We start from the raw sequence: 16,246 nt of genomic DNA on the forward strand, positions 1-16,246 counted from the left end.
TAGGAGCACATGTACCCCAATGTTCATAGCAGCAATGTCAACAATAGCCAAAACATGGAAAGAGCCTAAATGTCCATTACCTGATGAGTGGATCAAGAAGGTGTGGTATATATACACGATGGAGTACTACATGGCAATGAGAGGGAATGACATATGGCCCTTTGTAGGAAAGTGGATGGACCTTGAGGGTGTCATGCTAAGCGAAATAAGTCAGGCAGAGAAGGACAGAAACCATATGTTTGCACTCATAGGTCTAGCAGGAAAACAGGAGAGACCTAATAGAGAACCAGGGGGAGCGGAGGAGGGAGAGAGAGTTGGGGAGAGAGAGGGATACAAAACTTGAGAGACTATTGAATGCTGAAAATGAACTGAGAGTTGAAGGGGAAGGGGGAGGGGGGAAAAGATGTGATAGTGATGGTGGAGAGCACTTATGGGGAAGAGCACTGGGTGTTGTATGGAAAACAATTTGACAATAAAATATTATGAAAAAAAACCTTTCTGAATGAATATCTTGACTGGCTATAACCAAAAAGTTTAATTTTAATATTCTTTCTAAGGAAATTAAAGAACAGTTACCTTTTAGCCAAATAAAATATCATTAACTTACATGAAAACTCCTTTAACTTTTTTATGGAAATTAGCTAGCCTGGACATTACAATAAAGTATAAATCAATAGACTTGAACCACAAAATTCTCTCACCTCAAATTATTCATAGGAGCTAAACTACTTAACAATGCTTGCACTATTCTTAAGGGTAGTTCCTTATAAATAAAAGAGTAAATACATTTCAAATTTAATTATTTATAATGGTAAATACAAACTTAGTTATCTTACCTGTTCATTTTCCTACGATGGAAGTTCTATCCTTTTCTTGTGTGACTGTCACTAAGCCAAAGAGATTAAGCAAGAACACTAAATAAAAGGCATTGAAATTGGGAAGAAAGAGGTAAAAATTTCCGTTTGCAAATGACATAATACTGTGTGGAAAAACATAAGAATATTAAGGATTTGAAGAAGATTTAAAATTGTTAAAATGTATACAATACTCAAAGTGATCTACAGATTCAATACGATCCCTATCAAAATTCCAGTGGCACTTTTTACAGAACTAGAACAAAAAAAAATTCTAATTTTCCTATGGAGCTGCACTACCTCCCAACAGCCAAAACAATCTTGATAAAGAACAAAGCTGGAGGCTTCAATACAGTGACTGTCTCAAGAATTGCATTTCTTCCCAATAACACTGGGGAGGGGGTGAGGGAAACAGATAGAACGGGGGAAAACTGACTTCCTTTTAAAAGTCACAGCCTGGTTCTCCTACATGCACTGATGAGGACTCTGCTCTCTTTGTTAGCCCACTTTGAAATTAGCAAATTCAATTACCATGCCTATTATAGGACTCAGTTTGGTTTTCCTGAAAAATATCAGAAGACTGTCCAGAACTCCCCCATTTATAATAAACATACACCTGAAATTAAGTTGTTGGGGTTTCTGAAAAATCTTTGGATTCCTGAAAAATCATTGGATTCCAAGGGCACATGGGTAATCTAGAGCCAGTTAGCTGAAAGATCACTTTAATCAAGTTTGTTTTACTGTTGATTGATGGTTCAACATCCATGAATTTTCTGTGATGTTGAAACTGTATGGTTTGAAATGAGAGGTCAAGAAATTATCCATGTCTTGTCATTTTTGCCCTTGCTGAGCCTCCTGCTTGTACCCCACCTTGGTTCATTTTTCTCTTTCCTTCTCCTAAAAGTTATATTCCCTTGTCCCATCCTCAGAAGCATTCCACAGTGACTATTCACCTCTTACTTCCTCTAGGTCTCCCTCACTATGGAGTCAGGCTTTATACCACAGGCATCACCCCTGTTGCTTCATACCTAGGTATCACTTTTCCATTTTTACTACTGGAACTTCATCTCATGATACAAAATTCATAGATTGGTTTCCTTTTAGATTTGTGTGTACATTTTCTTGCCTGACTTGCAAATATAGGGAAGGTGCTCGTATAGATTGGGAGAAGAGGATCAAACTATTCTTAAATTTAACTTAATAAAATGATTAAAACTGAAGGTCTTTAGTCTTGTGTAAATACAGGCAGGATTAAGAAATAATTACAAAGTTACTGTGTGCATGGTACTCTTCTGGTTACTAAGAATCATAACATTAGATGAAACAGTAATTAAGCAAGCATTTGTTTTCTTCTGATTATACAGTAATGAACAATTATGTGAAATACATTGCCTTACAGGGTAGTAAAATTAATACTAAATGTCCAGAATTATACACTACTTTTCCTCAAAGACTTAAAAACATTTAGGCACTAATTAAATTACTTATAAAAGAAACCAACTAAGCTAATAAATTCAGCAAACTTGCAGGGTACACAATTAACACACTAAAATCAGTTGTGTTCCTACACACTAGCAATAAATAACCCAAAAAGGAAATTAGAAAAACAATTCTATTTTCCATAGGATGCCAAAAATAAAATAGCTACAAATAAATTTAACCAAGGAGGTGAAACATTGTGCTATGAAAACTATAAAACATCGCTAAAACTATGAAGAAATTAAGAAAGACTTCAATAAATGGAAAGGTATTCCACGCTTTTAGATTGGAAGATTTAATATTATTAAGATGACAATACTACTATGGTACCTGGGTGGCTCAGTTGATTAAGCATCTGACTCCAGCACAGGTCAGATGCTTAAGGTTCAGGAGTTCAAGCCCCACATCAGGCTCTGTGCTGACAGCTCAGAGCCTGGAGTCTGGAGCCTGCTTTGGATTTTGTGTCTCCCTCTCTCTTTGTTCCTCCCTCACTCTGTTTTTCTCTCTCTCAAAAATAAATAAACATTAAAAAAATGACTATAGTACCTAAAGTGACCAACAGGTTCTATCAAATTTCCAATGGGCATGGGGGTATAGCTCAGTGGTAGAGAATTTGACTGCAAATTTCCAATGGGCTTATTTATCAAAATCAAAAAGCTGTTTCCCAAATTCATACACAGTGCAGAGGACCATGAATTGGCAAACCAATTTTGAAAAAGAACAAAGTCAGAGTGTTCATACTTCCTAATTTCAAAACTTACTACAAAGCTACAGTGGTCAAAACAGTTTGGTACTGGCATAAGGATAAACATATAGACCAATGGAATACAACTGGAGTCCAAAATTAGCCCTATATCTATAGTCAATTGCTTTTTACAAGAATGTCAAGGCCATTCGTGGTAGCGAGCAGTTTATACAGTAAATGGTGTTGAGACAATTGTATTACCACACACAAAATAATGAATTGGATCTCTACCTTACATTACATACAAAGTTTAACCTAAAATGAATCAAAGATCTAAACATAAGAGCTAAAACAATAAATCTCTCAGAAGGAAACATAGGGGTAAATTTATACAGCCTTTAATTTGGGAGTAGGTTCTTAGATATGGCATCAAAAGCATGATCAAATAGATAAATCGGGCTTCATTAAAGTTAAAAACTTTTAGACATAAAAATATATTATCTAGAAAGTGAAAAGATAACTTATAGAATAGAGTAAAATATTTGCAGATCATACATCTGATCAGACCCTGGTACCCAGCATATTCTTAACTCAACAACAAAAGACAAACAACAAAAGTACTTGAATATACATTTCCTCAGTGAAGGTATACAAATGACAAGTAAGCATAAAAAGATGCTCAATATTATTAGCTATCAGGAAACTTTAAATCAAAACCACAATGAGGTATCATTTAACACCCACTAGGTGTGTTATAATCCTGTGATACCAATAATCAAAAAGACAGATAATAACAAGTACCAGGATGTGGACAAAGTGGAACCCTCCTTGGTTGCTGGTAGGAATGTAAATTGGTGCAGCTTCTGTGGCAAAGTTGGGGGTTACTCAGAAAATTAAACATGGAATTACCTTATGACCCAACAATTCTTATCCTGTATATGTACTTCCAAAATTTGAAACTGAGTACTCAAATACTCATGTTCATATGGATGTTCATAGCAGCACTATTCACAATAGCCAAAAGGTAGAAAAATACCAAATGGCCATTAAGAGATGAATTGGATAAAAGCTTCATATATACATAAAATGAAACATTTCTCAGCCATAAAGAGGAATGAAGTGATGATACATGCTACAATGTGAATGAATCTCAAGAGTATTATACTAAGTCAGAGAAGCCAGACACAAAAGGCCACATGTTGTATAATTCTTTTTATATGAAGTATTCAGAATATGTAAGTCCGTACAAACTAAAAGCAGATTGGTGGTTTCCAGGGACTGGGGAAAAGAAATATGGAGGAAAACTGCATAATGGTATGAGGTTTTATTTTAAGGTAATAAAAAATATTTTGGAAGAAGATAGAAGAGACAGTACACAGCATTTTGAATGTTAAATGCCACTGAACTGTTTACCTCAAAATGCTTAAATTTGTGATTTGAGAATTTCACCTCAGTCAGGAAAAAATGAAAAAAAAAATGCATTTGTCCTTGCATAATTTGCACTTCAAAGCTTTTAATCTCATCATTTTTCTGGTTTTTAATTTGATGACTCAATTTCATTTAAACTCAATGTGAAAAGATAAGGAGATGAATTTAAGTTTTTATTCCCACTGGCTTCTTTTGTGAGCTTTTCCTGTGTGTTTATTTCAGTAGAAAAGTTCCTTAGAATCAGACATTTTCTGTGGAAAATTAATGTACTTTAACTAAAGGAGTTGAAAAAGCTTTTTAAAGTTCATCTTACTTTTTGTTACTTCTCTGTTTAGTCATATAATGTTTGCTTATTCTTTAGAATATCATATCAGGAAAATACTACATATGATATTTGAAACTCTAAGTACTGCCCACCAGAGGGCTCTCATTTTTCTCCTATTTTGCTTTTCAGAAAAATAAAAATTATATTTTAGTATATTATACCCCATTGAGTAAATAAAATATATTTTCTTTTTTTTAAGTCAGAATTAAATTTCATTTCACATTGGTTGAAACTATGAAAAAGATTTACATTTTCACATGTAACAGCACATTTCAACAGAATATTTCTTGCCATAAATTAGATTTATATAACCGAAACCATTTATATTCAAGGTAAAGCAAAATGACCTAGTAAATGATTGTTTAAAAATTTTAAATCCAGACATAAACACATATGACTTCATTATTAGCATTCTGTACAATCCATTACTAAATTATTTCCATTATCAATTACCACCCATTTATAAAGATGGATTCCTAACATTGTTTTAGTCAGTTGGGATACAGCAGAAAAATTAACAACAGTTCAGAAATATCAAGTGTACATTTTGCTACATATTAAACTGTGGTAACTACACCATATGTATCGAGTTGTGATCATTCGTTATCATCCAAACACATTTGTTTTCAGATAATTTTTACCAATAATCTGAAAAATTGACCTGCGTAAAATCAAACTAAAAAAAAGCTATCTAATGTGAAGTTTTCAAATAAGTCCACTGGCAGATAAAAATAGAGCAATTTTTTCTAATAAATTGTTCATTTCCTACCGTAGTTGGTTTCAAACATGTGTACAAAACAAACTGAACTATGCTGCAAGGAGAATCATCTTAGAAATTACAGTTTTTAAGATGTTTTAAATATTCCAGAACATACCAGAATATAACGTAATTACTTTTTCAGTTAATTACTGAAAAATACAACCACAGAATTATTCCAATTATCTAGACTGAAGATTCTAATAATTATATAGGTCTAACTTTGGACTACGTAAGGTACAGTTTAAGAAGTAGCATAGGAAGTTTAAAGCGATGTCAGGTTTATTTATAGAAATATAAATACATTTTAAATACAATCAAATCTGTGACCCAAAATGTTAAATTACAGCACATATAGGCAGGAGATGTCTACGGCAAAGAGCCAATATTTGGTCTGTTATGAAGGATAAAAAAGAAACACATTTCTAGAGAGGAAAAAAACACAGAATAGAAATAATATCAGGGAAAGTAAACCCTGGTCCCCAAAATAAAAGGGCCATGAACTGAAGAGAGCAATACTATTCTTTACTGATGCTTGGAAGCATCATCCCTGTTCTTGGGAATAACACAGAAACAGGAGTTTATCAACTAATTGCTTGATATCCATCATCTCCAGCTGACATGAACTGTGAATCATGCCTTCATAGGTTTTGAAGGTTACATTTGCTGGATTTACTAATGGTTTTAGCTTTTCAGAAGTAAGAGAAGCAATCATTAGGGGAACTAAAGGGTCGCAATCTCCATGGCACTGAAGAATAGAAATATCTCTATTAACGCCTCTGACAGGATCCTGTGGAAATGAAGCTCACAGTGGCAGCCAGCAGCGGAGGGTTGTGACCGCTGCTAGTTTCTGCTGTGTGGTGAGAGCAGTGTATAAAGATCACGCTCCTCCCTGAGAAAATCCTCCCAAAATAATTCTGTTAGAAGGAATGCCATTCTTCATCTCTTCCTTCATCAAAGCTTTGACATTTTCTGCTGCCTGTTTTAATTCCAGGTTCATCATCCTGTGATTCTGGTGAAAGCCCAATAACATCAAACCAGGAAGGTGAAGGCATAGGCATGTTCATATTCAATGTTACAGGCATAACTGGTGCTTGAGGGCAGACATATTTGATATGTGAGCTTCTGATACCCGCAAAAGCTTCTGCCCATCCATGCCCTGTATCTCCCAATCCGTGAAAGAAAATCACCACAGTGGTAGCTTTCCGGACGGTGGGCACGATCAATAAAATATATTTTCCGAGTGTATTAGGCTCCCCGAATAGTATATTTAAAATAAACTTATTATGATTGAGATGCAAATAAAGCACATTTTATATGCACGCACAATGTTTTCTATATCTCTTTATAAAGTTCTCTATGAAAGGAGATTCGTAGAGTAAATTATTAGGATTTCAACAAGAAAGAAATGAAATATTCTCCTCAAAACTTCGTAGAACACAATCTCCAGAACAATTTAAAGGTACAGGTAGTTTTTTTTTTTTAATTTTTTTAATGTTTTATTTATCTTTGATACAGAAGAGACAGAGCATGAGAGGGGGAGGGGCAGAGAGAGGGAGACACAGAATCTGAAACAGGCTCCAGGCCCTGAGCTAGCTGTCAGCACAGAGCCCGAGGTGGGGCTCGAACCCACAAACGTGAGATCTGACCTGAGCCGAAGTCGGAGGCTCAACCGACTGAGCCACCCAGGCGCCCCAGGTACAGGTACTTTTAGGTATTAATCCCTGTCATAATGGAAAGAACTTTTCCCAAATGTGTTTGGATATGGAATCTTAATCTGAAAATCGATAAACTGAGTTTATATTTAAAAAGCAATTTTATTACAGCTCTATTATGTATGTAGTTCCTTTTCCTGAGAAGCTCAGTCTACAATGGGAAGCAGGTCCATGGATAAATAACAAGGATAGACTTCAACTGCTATAATGAGGTACACCAATCAAAAGACTTTATCACTAATTCTCAGGGAGAAGTAAAGCCTGGGAATGTTGTACTTCAGGGAAATCCCTCAAGAAATTCTCATCCCCTTCCACATTCCATTGCTGTGCCAAGTGAAATTGTGGAGAAAGAAACTCCCTGGGAGAATCAGGGAAGTTTCCTAAACAGAAATTCAAGATGAGAGTTCAATCCAAGGAGCAGTTCTAGTAGAGGGAAGAGAGTGATCAATAAATGTCACAGAACTAAGAAATGAAAACCGAAACACACAAAACATCTTTGACGTCTTCAGTGATCAGGTCATGATGTAGGGATCTGGGGATATTATTAGGCCACAGGGAATGGGGAAAGACAAGACTGGAGATCACATTTTGAAAAGCCCTGAATCCGTGTTAGAGAGTGTGACTTTATCTTGTAGGAAATTTGGAGTCAGAGACATTTTTAAGCAGGAGAGTGACTTGAATAGACCATTAATTTATTTGGCTAATTTTGAGGGATCTGGGGAGCAAGTTAATGGTGTGGAAGAGCAGAAACAGTAAAATGTAAGACAGAATTTAATTAAGAAACAATTATAAATATTGAATAGATGAAGGCCTTAATTAAGCTTGGACCAGTGTGGATAATGAAAAGACAACTGAATAAAAGACATTGACATCATGAAAGAAACATTTCAGCAAGCTTCAGTCCAGGCATACAACTTTGTCTCTTTGTGTCCTTGAGCTTGCTAGAATTTTATGCAACTCATCCCACAACTCTTTGAGAACTGTGCCTGATTTTGTGTAGTAAACCAGAGAAATGACCGATCCCTAATGATACACTACTATTATCTCTTCAACCAGTCAAATGATATCCTGCTTTATTTTAGGAACATTTCCTCTCCTTATCCTGTTAAGAAAGACATGGTGAGGTGGGATTAGTAGGTACTGTAGGGAGGCACCTTTTAAGCTGAATAGCTTAAAACATATGTATGAGGGGCGCCTGGGTGGCTCAGTCGGTTAAGCCTCCAGCTTCAGCTCAGGTCAGATCTCACGTTCGTGGGTTCGAGCCCCGCGTCAGGCTCTGTGCTGACACTAGCTCGGAGCCTGGAGCCTGCTTCAGATTCTGTGTCTCCTTCTCTCTCTGCCCCTCCCCCTCTCATGCTCGGTCTCTCTCTGTATCAAAAATAAATAAAATGTTTAAAAAAAAACATATGTATGAGCAGAAGAGAAAGTAAGTGATGGTAGATATAATAAAAACCAGGTCTCATTCACAGAGCCTCATTCTAGAATCATAACGACATTTAGATTGTTAGCTAATATTATTGAGAACTCAATATATGCCATGCACTAATCTAAGTACTTTAATGAGTTCATTAACTCATTAAATCCCTACGACAATTTTACTATAGAAAATTGCAGTATTATTAAGTCCATTGTATAGATAAAAAATATGAGGCAATGATTAAGTAACTTGCCAAGCATGCATAGCCAATGATGACAAAGTCAGTATTTCAATCCACATGAAGTGGATGTAGAGTCAATGCTCTTAAATACTACCCTATCTTGCCTCACCTTCTAGCAGGAGACCACACAGGACACAGAGGAGTTAATAGCAGACATGTGAAAATTTTGATTTCTATCTACCAAAGTTCCTTATAAACATGTCAGTGGTATATTTTGTGGAGTTCTTATATAAGAGATGGTTTTAGCACGGTGTGCCTGTCTATGCTAATTCCTATAAATAAATCTGGAATTTATGCAGTAATGGGATATGGTGGCTAGAGAATGTAAATTAGTCTTGTAACATCTTTGCCCCTGAATGACTAAACATATAAAAACTAAGAAGCTCTAAACTTAAGTGGCAGAGCTATCATGCATACTGCACATTGTTACTGCTTGTTTGTTACTCTCAGTGTGGGGAAAGGGACAATTAGGAAGCTGGGTTTGAAGGCTCAAGCCCCTGAGGAAAGGAATACTCATGTGTGCCTGCTTCTTGCTTGTATCTTTTAAATCATTAGTAGTTTGGTATTGGGCAAGACCTATGATTCATGTGAGTCTGTTTTGACAATTCTACCTTTTGAGGCAACTCATTGTGGGAAGAAAAGAGCATCATGGTGGTAGGTATTTTGAACAGCTTTGGTCTTGCCATAATTTAATCTATTATGAAGTCATGGTTTTATGCTTATATGTATACATACCATGTCAACAGTCCTCCAAATTCTTCTATGAATTGTAGATTGAGGTCTTTCATGGGGCAGAATGTAGAATAAAAATTTGGCACTGGTATAAATGGTTTGTAAAAATAAAAATAGCTAATATTATTAAGCAATTACTTTTTGCTTATTTATCTTCACTGTTAACTTGTTTACTTCTCTTAGCAAAATTAGGAGGCCAGTGCTATTATTAATGCTATTTTATAAGTGAAGAAATTTAATAAATGTGGCCCAATCATTTGGGTTTCCTTCCCATGGAGGAGTGAGGAGGCTGCTATAAGTCATGGAGACAAGCCCTCAGAATTAATGCAAATACCTCCCTCAGGTTCTATTCTCTGTTTCATCGGCCCATAAGGTTGTATTAATCTGATCAATCTGCAGACACCTACAGACTGGATGGCTGAAACAATAGAAATTTATGTTATAATTCTGGAGGCTAGAAACCTAAGATTTAGGGTTGATTTGGGATGATTTTCTCTTTCTGGCTTGTAGTCTTCTTTCTGTGTCACAAGCCCCCTTTTCTGTTTGCTCAGAGAGAAAGAAGGATCTCTGGTAACTCATTCTCTTATAAAGTCCTATAGGAACTACATGAATGGCCCCACTTACCCTTAATTATCTCTAAAGGCCCCACCTCCAAATACAGTCATTGTACAGGAGGATACAATGGAGTTCTTATCAATGGTTCCTCTATCTCTCTGTCCAATCATGTTTCCTTTTCCAATACTCTATCTCTGCCTCCTGGACTCTTACCTTCTAATCCTTTTGAAAATCCTTCCTCTTGCTTTGACTTCAGGTCCATGGGACTCACAGAGATGAGATGAGTTTTCTCCCTACCCTTGCTGAAAGTGGGGGAAATCACAGACTTTCTTCTGGCTAGACCCACTTCTGGCTTTCAGTCTTGGATTCTCCAGTCAATTTTTCACATGGCCATCAGAATACCTTTTTAAAAATTAACAATGTCCCTCAGCTAGGCAACAAAATCAAAATGCCTCAGAATGGTCTTGCAGCCTTGCCAATCTACTTTCCTTGTTTTATCACTCTGTTTCAGTCAAGATCTAAACCCCACTATTATGAATCTGTCACTTTCTTTCCACAATTCAATGCTTGCATATTACTCTGCTATGAGATTTAATTCTTTTCATCTTGTATAAATACTAATTGTTTACATCACTTTTACAAAATTTGAAATTTCACTGAGCTAGAGTCAGTATTTACTTATCTCTGTATACTTACACTGACAGGTATATGTAGGCCCTCAAGAATGGATTTTTATATTTATGATTACTCAATGAACAAATATTTATTTCAATGCCCACTCTATGCTAGGATCCTTGATTAAAGATGAAAGCTAAAAATGTTCTTATTAAATCTCTTTTCAGCAGAAAATGATTTCTTAGTTTAGGTGATAGTTCATTGGGTATAAATGAATGTTTTAAGATTCTGAATCTTCAGTCAAGATTTTGAAGAATGCTGTGGGTTCTCCCATCAGAATTAGGCTTGGCCGGGTGTAATCATTCAAATTAGAGGGGTTTAAATAAAATATTCTTCTCATACAAAATGAGCTCAGAAATAGGCATGCAGAGAGCTAGGATTGTGAGGAACTCTGAGATTATCAGGGACCCATCTGCCTCCATATTTGCAACTCATTTTTCATGAGTAATATCCTACCTCCATGATACTCCAGCCACCACATTTGCTTTCCTAACTGACAAGTGGAATATGAAATGTCAAGAAATTTCATAAAACAATTCCATTAAATCTAAGTGGCCAGTGCATAATCTTATGGCTCGACCTGTGTGCAGAAAGAGGATAAGAAATACAATCTTTCAGCTAAGTACTTGGCCACCTTGAATAAAATCAGAAATTCTGATTAAAGGAGAGAAAATAAGTGGATATTTGAGTCTTTGTTACTTGTAAACTTCTTCAACCAAAATAAACAAATCTGTAGATCTGAAGTTAACTGGGATTGCAGAATGAGCTTTTACTGAGCTGAACTTGAATCTTTTTATATTCAACTAAATTAAAGCTAAAATATACATTATTGAAAATGAAAAAAAAAACCCATTGTCAATTAAAATTCAAAGTTTACCTGGTCTGAGGCCCATGTACCTACTTCTCTTTCCCACTTATTTACTCTTTCACCTTTTGATAATCTACTCATCCATTTACTTTATGTCCTAAGGATGATTTTCCTAAGAACTCTCCTCCACAATCCTTTTCCTTAATCTTCATGGCCTCTTACCACACCTGAAGTGCTCACATAGGTGTCTAAAATAGCTTGCCTAGACAGATTTGGGGTAATTAAGATGCATTTGCTGAACAGCAATGGAACTAATTACTAAAGTCTTTTGAAATGACCTAAAACAGCCCTCTTAGAATACAACAAAGTAATAGTTGTAGGAATGGTGAAAGGAACAGAAGAATAGGAGCAGAACCTAAGCAAATGGCTACAAATTCCTGCACTGGTGAGTGTTATTTGAGAGGGAAGGACAAGAGAAGAGTTCCAAGTAGGAAAAAACAAAAACAACGAAATGAACAAACAAAAAACTGTAGTTACTAGAGTTGTAGCTATAATCTATTTCATTTTTATCCTGTCTTGGTCCAGAAACATCAGGGTTGGTCTTCTACAAATGCAGCTGGAAACATCAGGAAAATGTACATGTAAAGTTTTATAGCACCAATCGATCTGAATGTTTTCCAAGAAGAAAATGGGTAACAAGAAGACTACTTTTGGAAAAATTAAATTCTCTGTAATTATTCCAAGTGTATTTGGGTGATGATTATCCAAAATTCTCAATCTTCTCTATTTCTTAATGGTAATATTTCCACTAAACATGTTTAAAATGGAAAATAAAAATGCCTTCTTCCTCTTACTGGTCATTCTAAAGTATAAGCAACCACTTAAGTTTTCTTAGTAGCAGCTCTAGAAGAAAAAAAAGAGGGTTGAAATAATATCTGAGACTTTTTACTAAACATACAAGATTAAATGCATATGCTTATCTCCAATACTTCTGAAAATCTCACTAAACTTATAGCAAATACATTTTTCAAGGTATAAACCAACAATAGAGAGGAAACACCAGAGAAAAGTCACCAAATTTGTAGAAGCTGCAAAGTGGATTGATGAATGGTAACTGATGGCAGAACATAGAAGAGCAAAATCTAAATGCCCACAGAGGGAAATATTAAGAAGCAACGATCAAGATTGGGGGAATACAGTGCCATAAAGGTAATAATTAGGACACAAAAGTGACAGAAGAATGAGTTAAAAGTCTGTGTAGAAGAAGGTGAACTCCTTTCACCACCTACTGTGACTACAGCAAAAAACAGACTTACTCCCTGGAGAAAGTCCACAAAAGGGCCTCAGTATGCAGGAGCAAATGACTGTACCAAACACACAGGCCTACTGGGCTGAGAAACAGGGAGACCACCTGAGGAAATCCAATAGACCAGTATGGGACAGTCAACACACAACTTTCTTCCCTAATTTTGGTTCCAAGCTCAGGCAGCAGACCTCATTTCCAGGCAGAATTATTCACAAGAGAAACTTACTGGCTAAAGAGAGAGGACTGACATTTGTGGAACAGCCCACAAAACAAATGGACTTGGCTCCATCAACCTACATGAAGTGAACCAGTTGACCAAAATAGTTTCCAGTGAGCCTTTTAAGGCCTCCTTCTTCAACATCAAAGGGTAGCCAAGATCTCCAGGCATATTAGGAAATCTTCCACATGAAAATAAAAGAATAGAGCAATCAAATAGAGGAGAACTTTAAATGAACACAGAAGGACAAAGGGATAAAGGGAAATAAAATTTTTTAAAAATTAAATACTCATGGTGGGGGTGAGGGAGGGAAGATACTATCTGCCTGAAATTATTTTTAAAAAATAACATCATAAAATAAGAAAACTCTTAGTGAGTAAATATATATGTGTGTGAGTATATATGCATATGCATATACTCAAAGGTATAGTACATTAAAAATGCCCACAAATCCTTTGCTCTTCCTTTGATTGAGAGATGTGGAGGTTGGCCTTACTGGGGCATCAAATGGAGAAGTGACATTTGGGAGTCCTGCAGTTAGGTCATGAGAGTCAATCCCTACAGCTTCCACTGGAGATTCTTGGCACATACTCTCTGGGTGTCCATAGTTATCATGTAAGATATCTGAGTATCTGATACCACCATGTTGAAGGGATTACATGTAAGCATACTGATCAATAGTTGGCCTCCTATGAAGCCTCCAGACATGTTAGTTAAACTATTTTAGACCATTTGGACCAACCCATCTACTGGCTGAATATCACCAAATAAGCTTCATCAACATCATTTGGAACAACTAAGTGCTACCTAAATTCTTGATCACAAAGTCATGAAATATAATAAAATAGTTACTATAAGGCATTATGTTTAGGGTGGTTTATTATACAATAGTAGATAATTGAACAGGGTTGAGTAAAAGAAACATCTTAGAAATTAAAACATAAAGACAAAGAGACTAAGAATGAAACAAAAAATACATAGTATCTGGGGCACCTGGGTGGTTCAGTCCATTAAGCATCTGACTTTTTATTTCAACTCCTATCATGGCCTCACAGTTCATGTGTTCAAGCCCCACAATGGGCTCTGTGCTGATGGTGCAGAGCCTGATTGGTATTTTCTTTCTCCCTCTTTCTTCCCCTCAACCCCTTGATTTCTCTTTCTCTCAAAATAAATAAACAATAGCTTTTTAAAAAAAATACACAAAATCATTAATTCAGAGGTTCAATATGCAATAGGAGCTCTTTAAGGAAAGATGAAGACCTAATGGAAAGAAGTAGATTATTGTTAAAAATATAAAGACACTTTTCCTTGAACATTGAGTTTCCAGACTGATCCAGTGTCCAGCACAAGAAATAAAAATTAAAAAAAAAATAGGGATAAAAAGAAAATTTTGAAAGTTTCTAGAAGAAAAAAAAAGTGACTTATCAAGGACTGATGACATCAAATGGCATTAGACATCTCCACAGTTGTATTGAAGCAAAGCAGGAATGCTTTTGAAATTCTTAGGAAAAATGGTTTTCAACCTAGAGTTCTATATTTTGTCAAAGTACAAATTAAATTTGATGGTAGGAAACAAATATTTTTATCTTATAAAATCTCCAAACATTTACATCTCAGGGACTTTTTCTCAAGATAGTGAATATGGCCTATCACCAATACTGGGAAAACCATCTGTATCAGTTCTGTGCCCAGCTAGAAATTCATTTATTAGAGAAGAGAGGGTTAGGGGTACAACATTTTCTTACCTTCATTTTACAAATAAAGAAGTGGAGGCACGGAGGCATTAAGTACCTTGTTAAAGATTACAAACCTAGGGGTGCACGGTGGCTCAGCTGGTTAAGCAGCCTACTCTTGGTTTTGGCTCAGGTCATGATCTCATGGTTTGTGGTTTCAAGCCCCACATAGGGTTCTGTGCTGATAGTGTAGAGCATGCTTGGGATTCTCTCTCTCCCTCTCTCTCTCTGTCCCTCCCTCATTCATGCTTTCTCTCTCTCTCTCAAAATAAATAAATAAACTTTTAAAAAAAGATCACAAAGCTTGTACATAGAGAATCTGGGTTAAGAAGTCAGAAGAATGGGCTTTAAATCCTGCACTCCAAAATTACATGATTTGCTCCCTTTCACATTTTCATACATTCATTTATATTTTGCATTCATGGTCATTTTACTGTAAATTGTGTCAATGAGCTTTGCTTATTTCTACATCAAGGGTCATCAATCAGGAATTAGTTTAGGTATTAAGATCAAGCAGGAAAAAATGACCTGGACCTCCATGTCCCCCATCAAGTTTGTATTCACACTTCTTCATCTCACACCTATGGCGTTTCCAATGACCAACTGGAGAAGGAAAAAGCCCAAACTTGCTTCAAGAATGAGTTTCTTTGGTATGTGGTGGCAAGCTGGAAATGAGCTACTGTTGCATTATAGCCATTCCTTGATAGTTCTGAAATATCATGTAGAAATGAAATCCTCCCAGGGGCAGAGATTTGGGCAGTGCACTTGATTATCCACTTTATGGAGACAGAAGTGCCTTGATGTAAGAATATGCAAGCAGTCCTCACTGGGTACAGGTTCCAAATGCATAGATTTCAGTTACCATGGTTTGGTTAAATAACACAGTTCTCTAACAATGTGGCTCATATTCCAGGTACCATGGTGTATTAACTGCAAGTGAGTCTGTAAAGAACAAATTGTGCTGCTAATTCCTCAATACAGAAGTCACTATGTAAATAATAGATGTGCACTGTGATCTATGACCAAACACATCGCTTCTTTCAAAATATGACTGTGATTGGTCACTGCACTCTGTTATTCACTTTTTGCACAGATAGCAAGAGGCAGTTGTGTTCCCACTCTGTCTCCCAATGATAGAGCCATATGACACTTACTAAATTGAATCATCAAAAAGGGGCATCATGAACAAAGATGAAAGGGCAGCAAAGAAATGAAATATGATAACACTTTATGTGAAATCAGATGTGATTAGAAGCTTTAAAAATGGCAGCAGAGGGGCTTCTGGGTGGTTTAGTCGGGTAAGTATCCAATCCTTGATT

General features: G+C 36.1%; 1 pseudogene; it reads right to left on the minus strand.

Annotated features, from left to right (window-relative positions):
- Nucleotides 1-6,072: 6,072 nt before the first annotated feature.
- On the minus strand, nucleotides 6,073-13,783 carry LOC115301462 (annotated as a pseudogene).
- Nucleotides 13,784-16,246: the final 2,463 nt, after the last annotated feature.

Source organism: Suricata suricatta, chromosome 1 (genome assembly GCF_006229205.1).
Source record: "Suricata suricatta isolate VVHF042 chromosome 1, meerkat_22Aug2017_6uvM2_HiC, whole genome shotgun sequence".
NCBI classification, from domain to species: Eukaryota; Metazoa; Chordata; class Mammalia; order Carnivora; family Herpestidae; genus Suricata; species Suricata suricatta.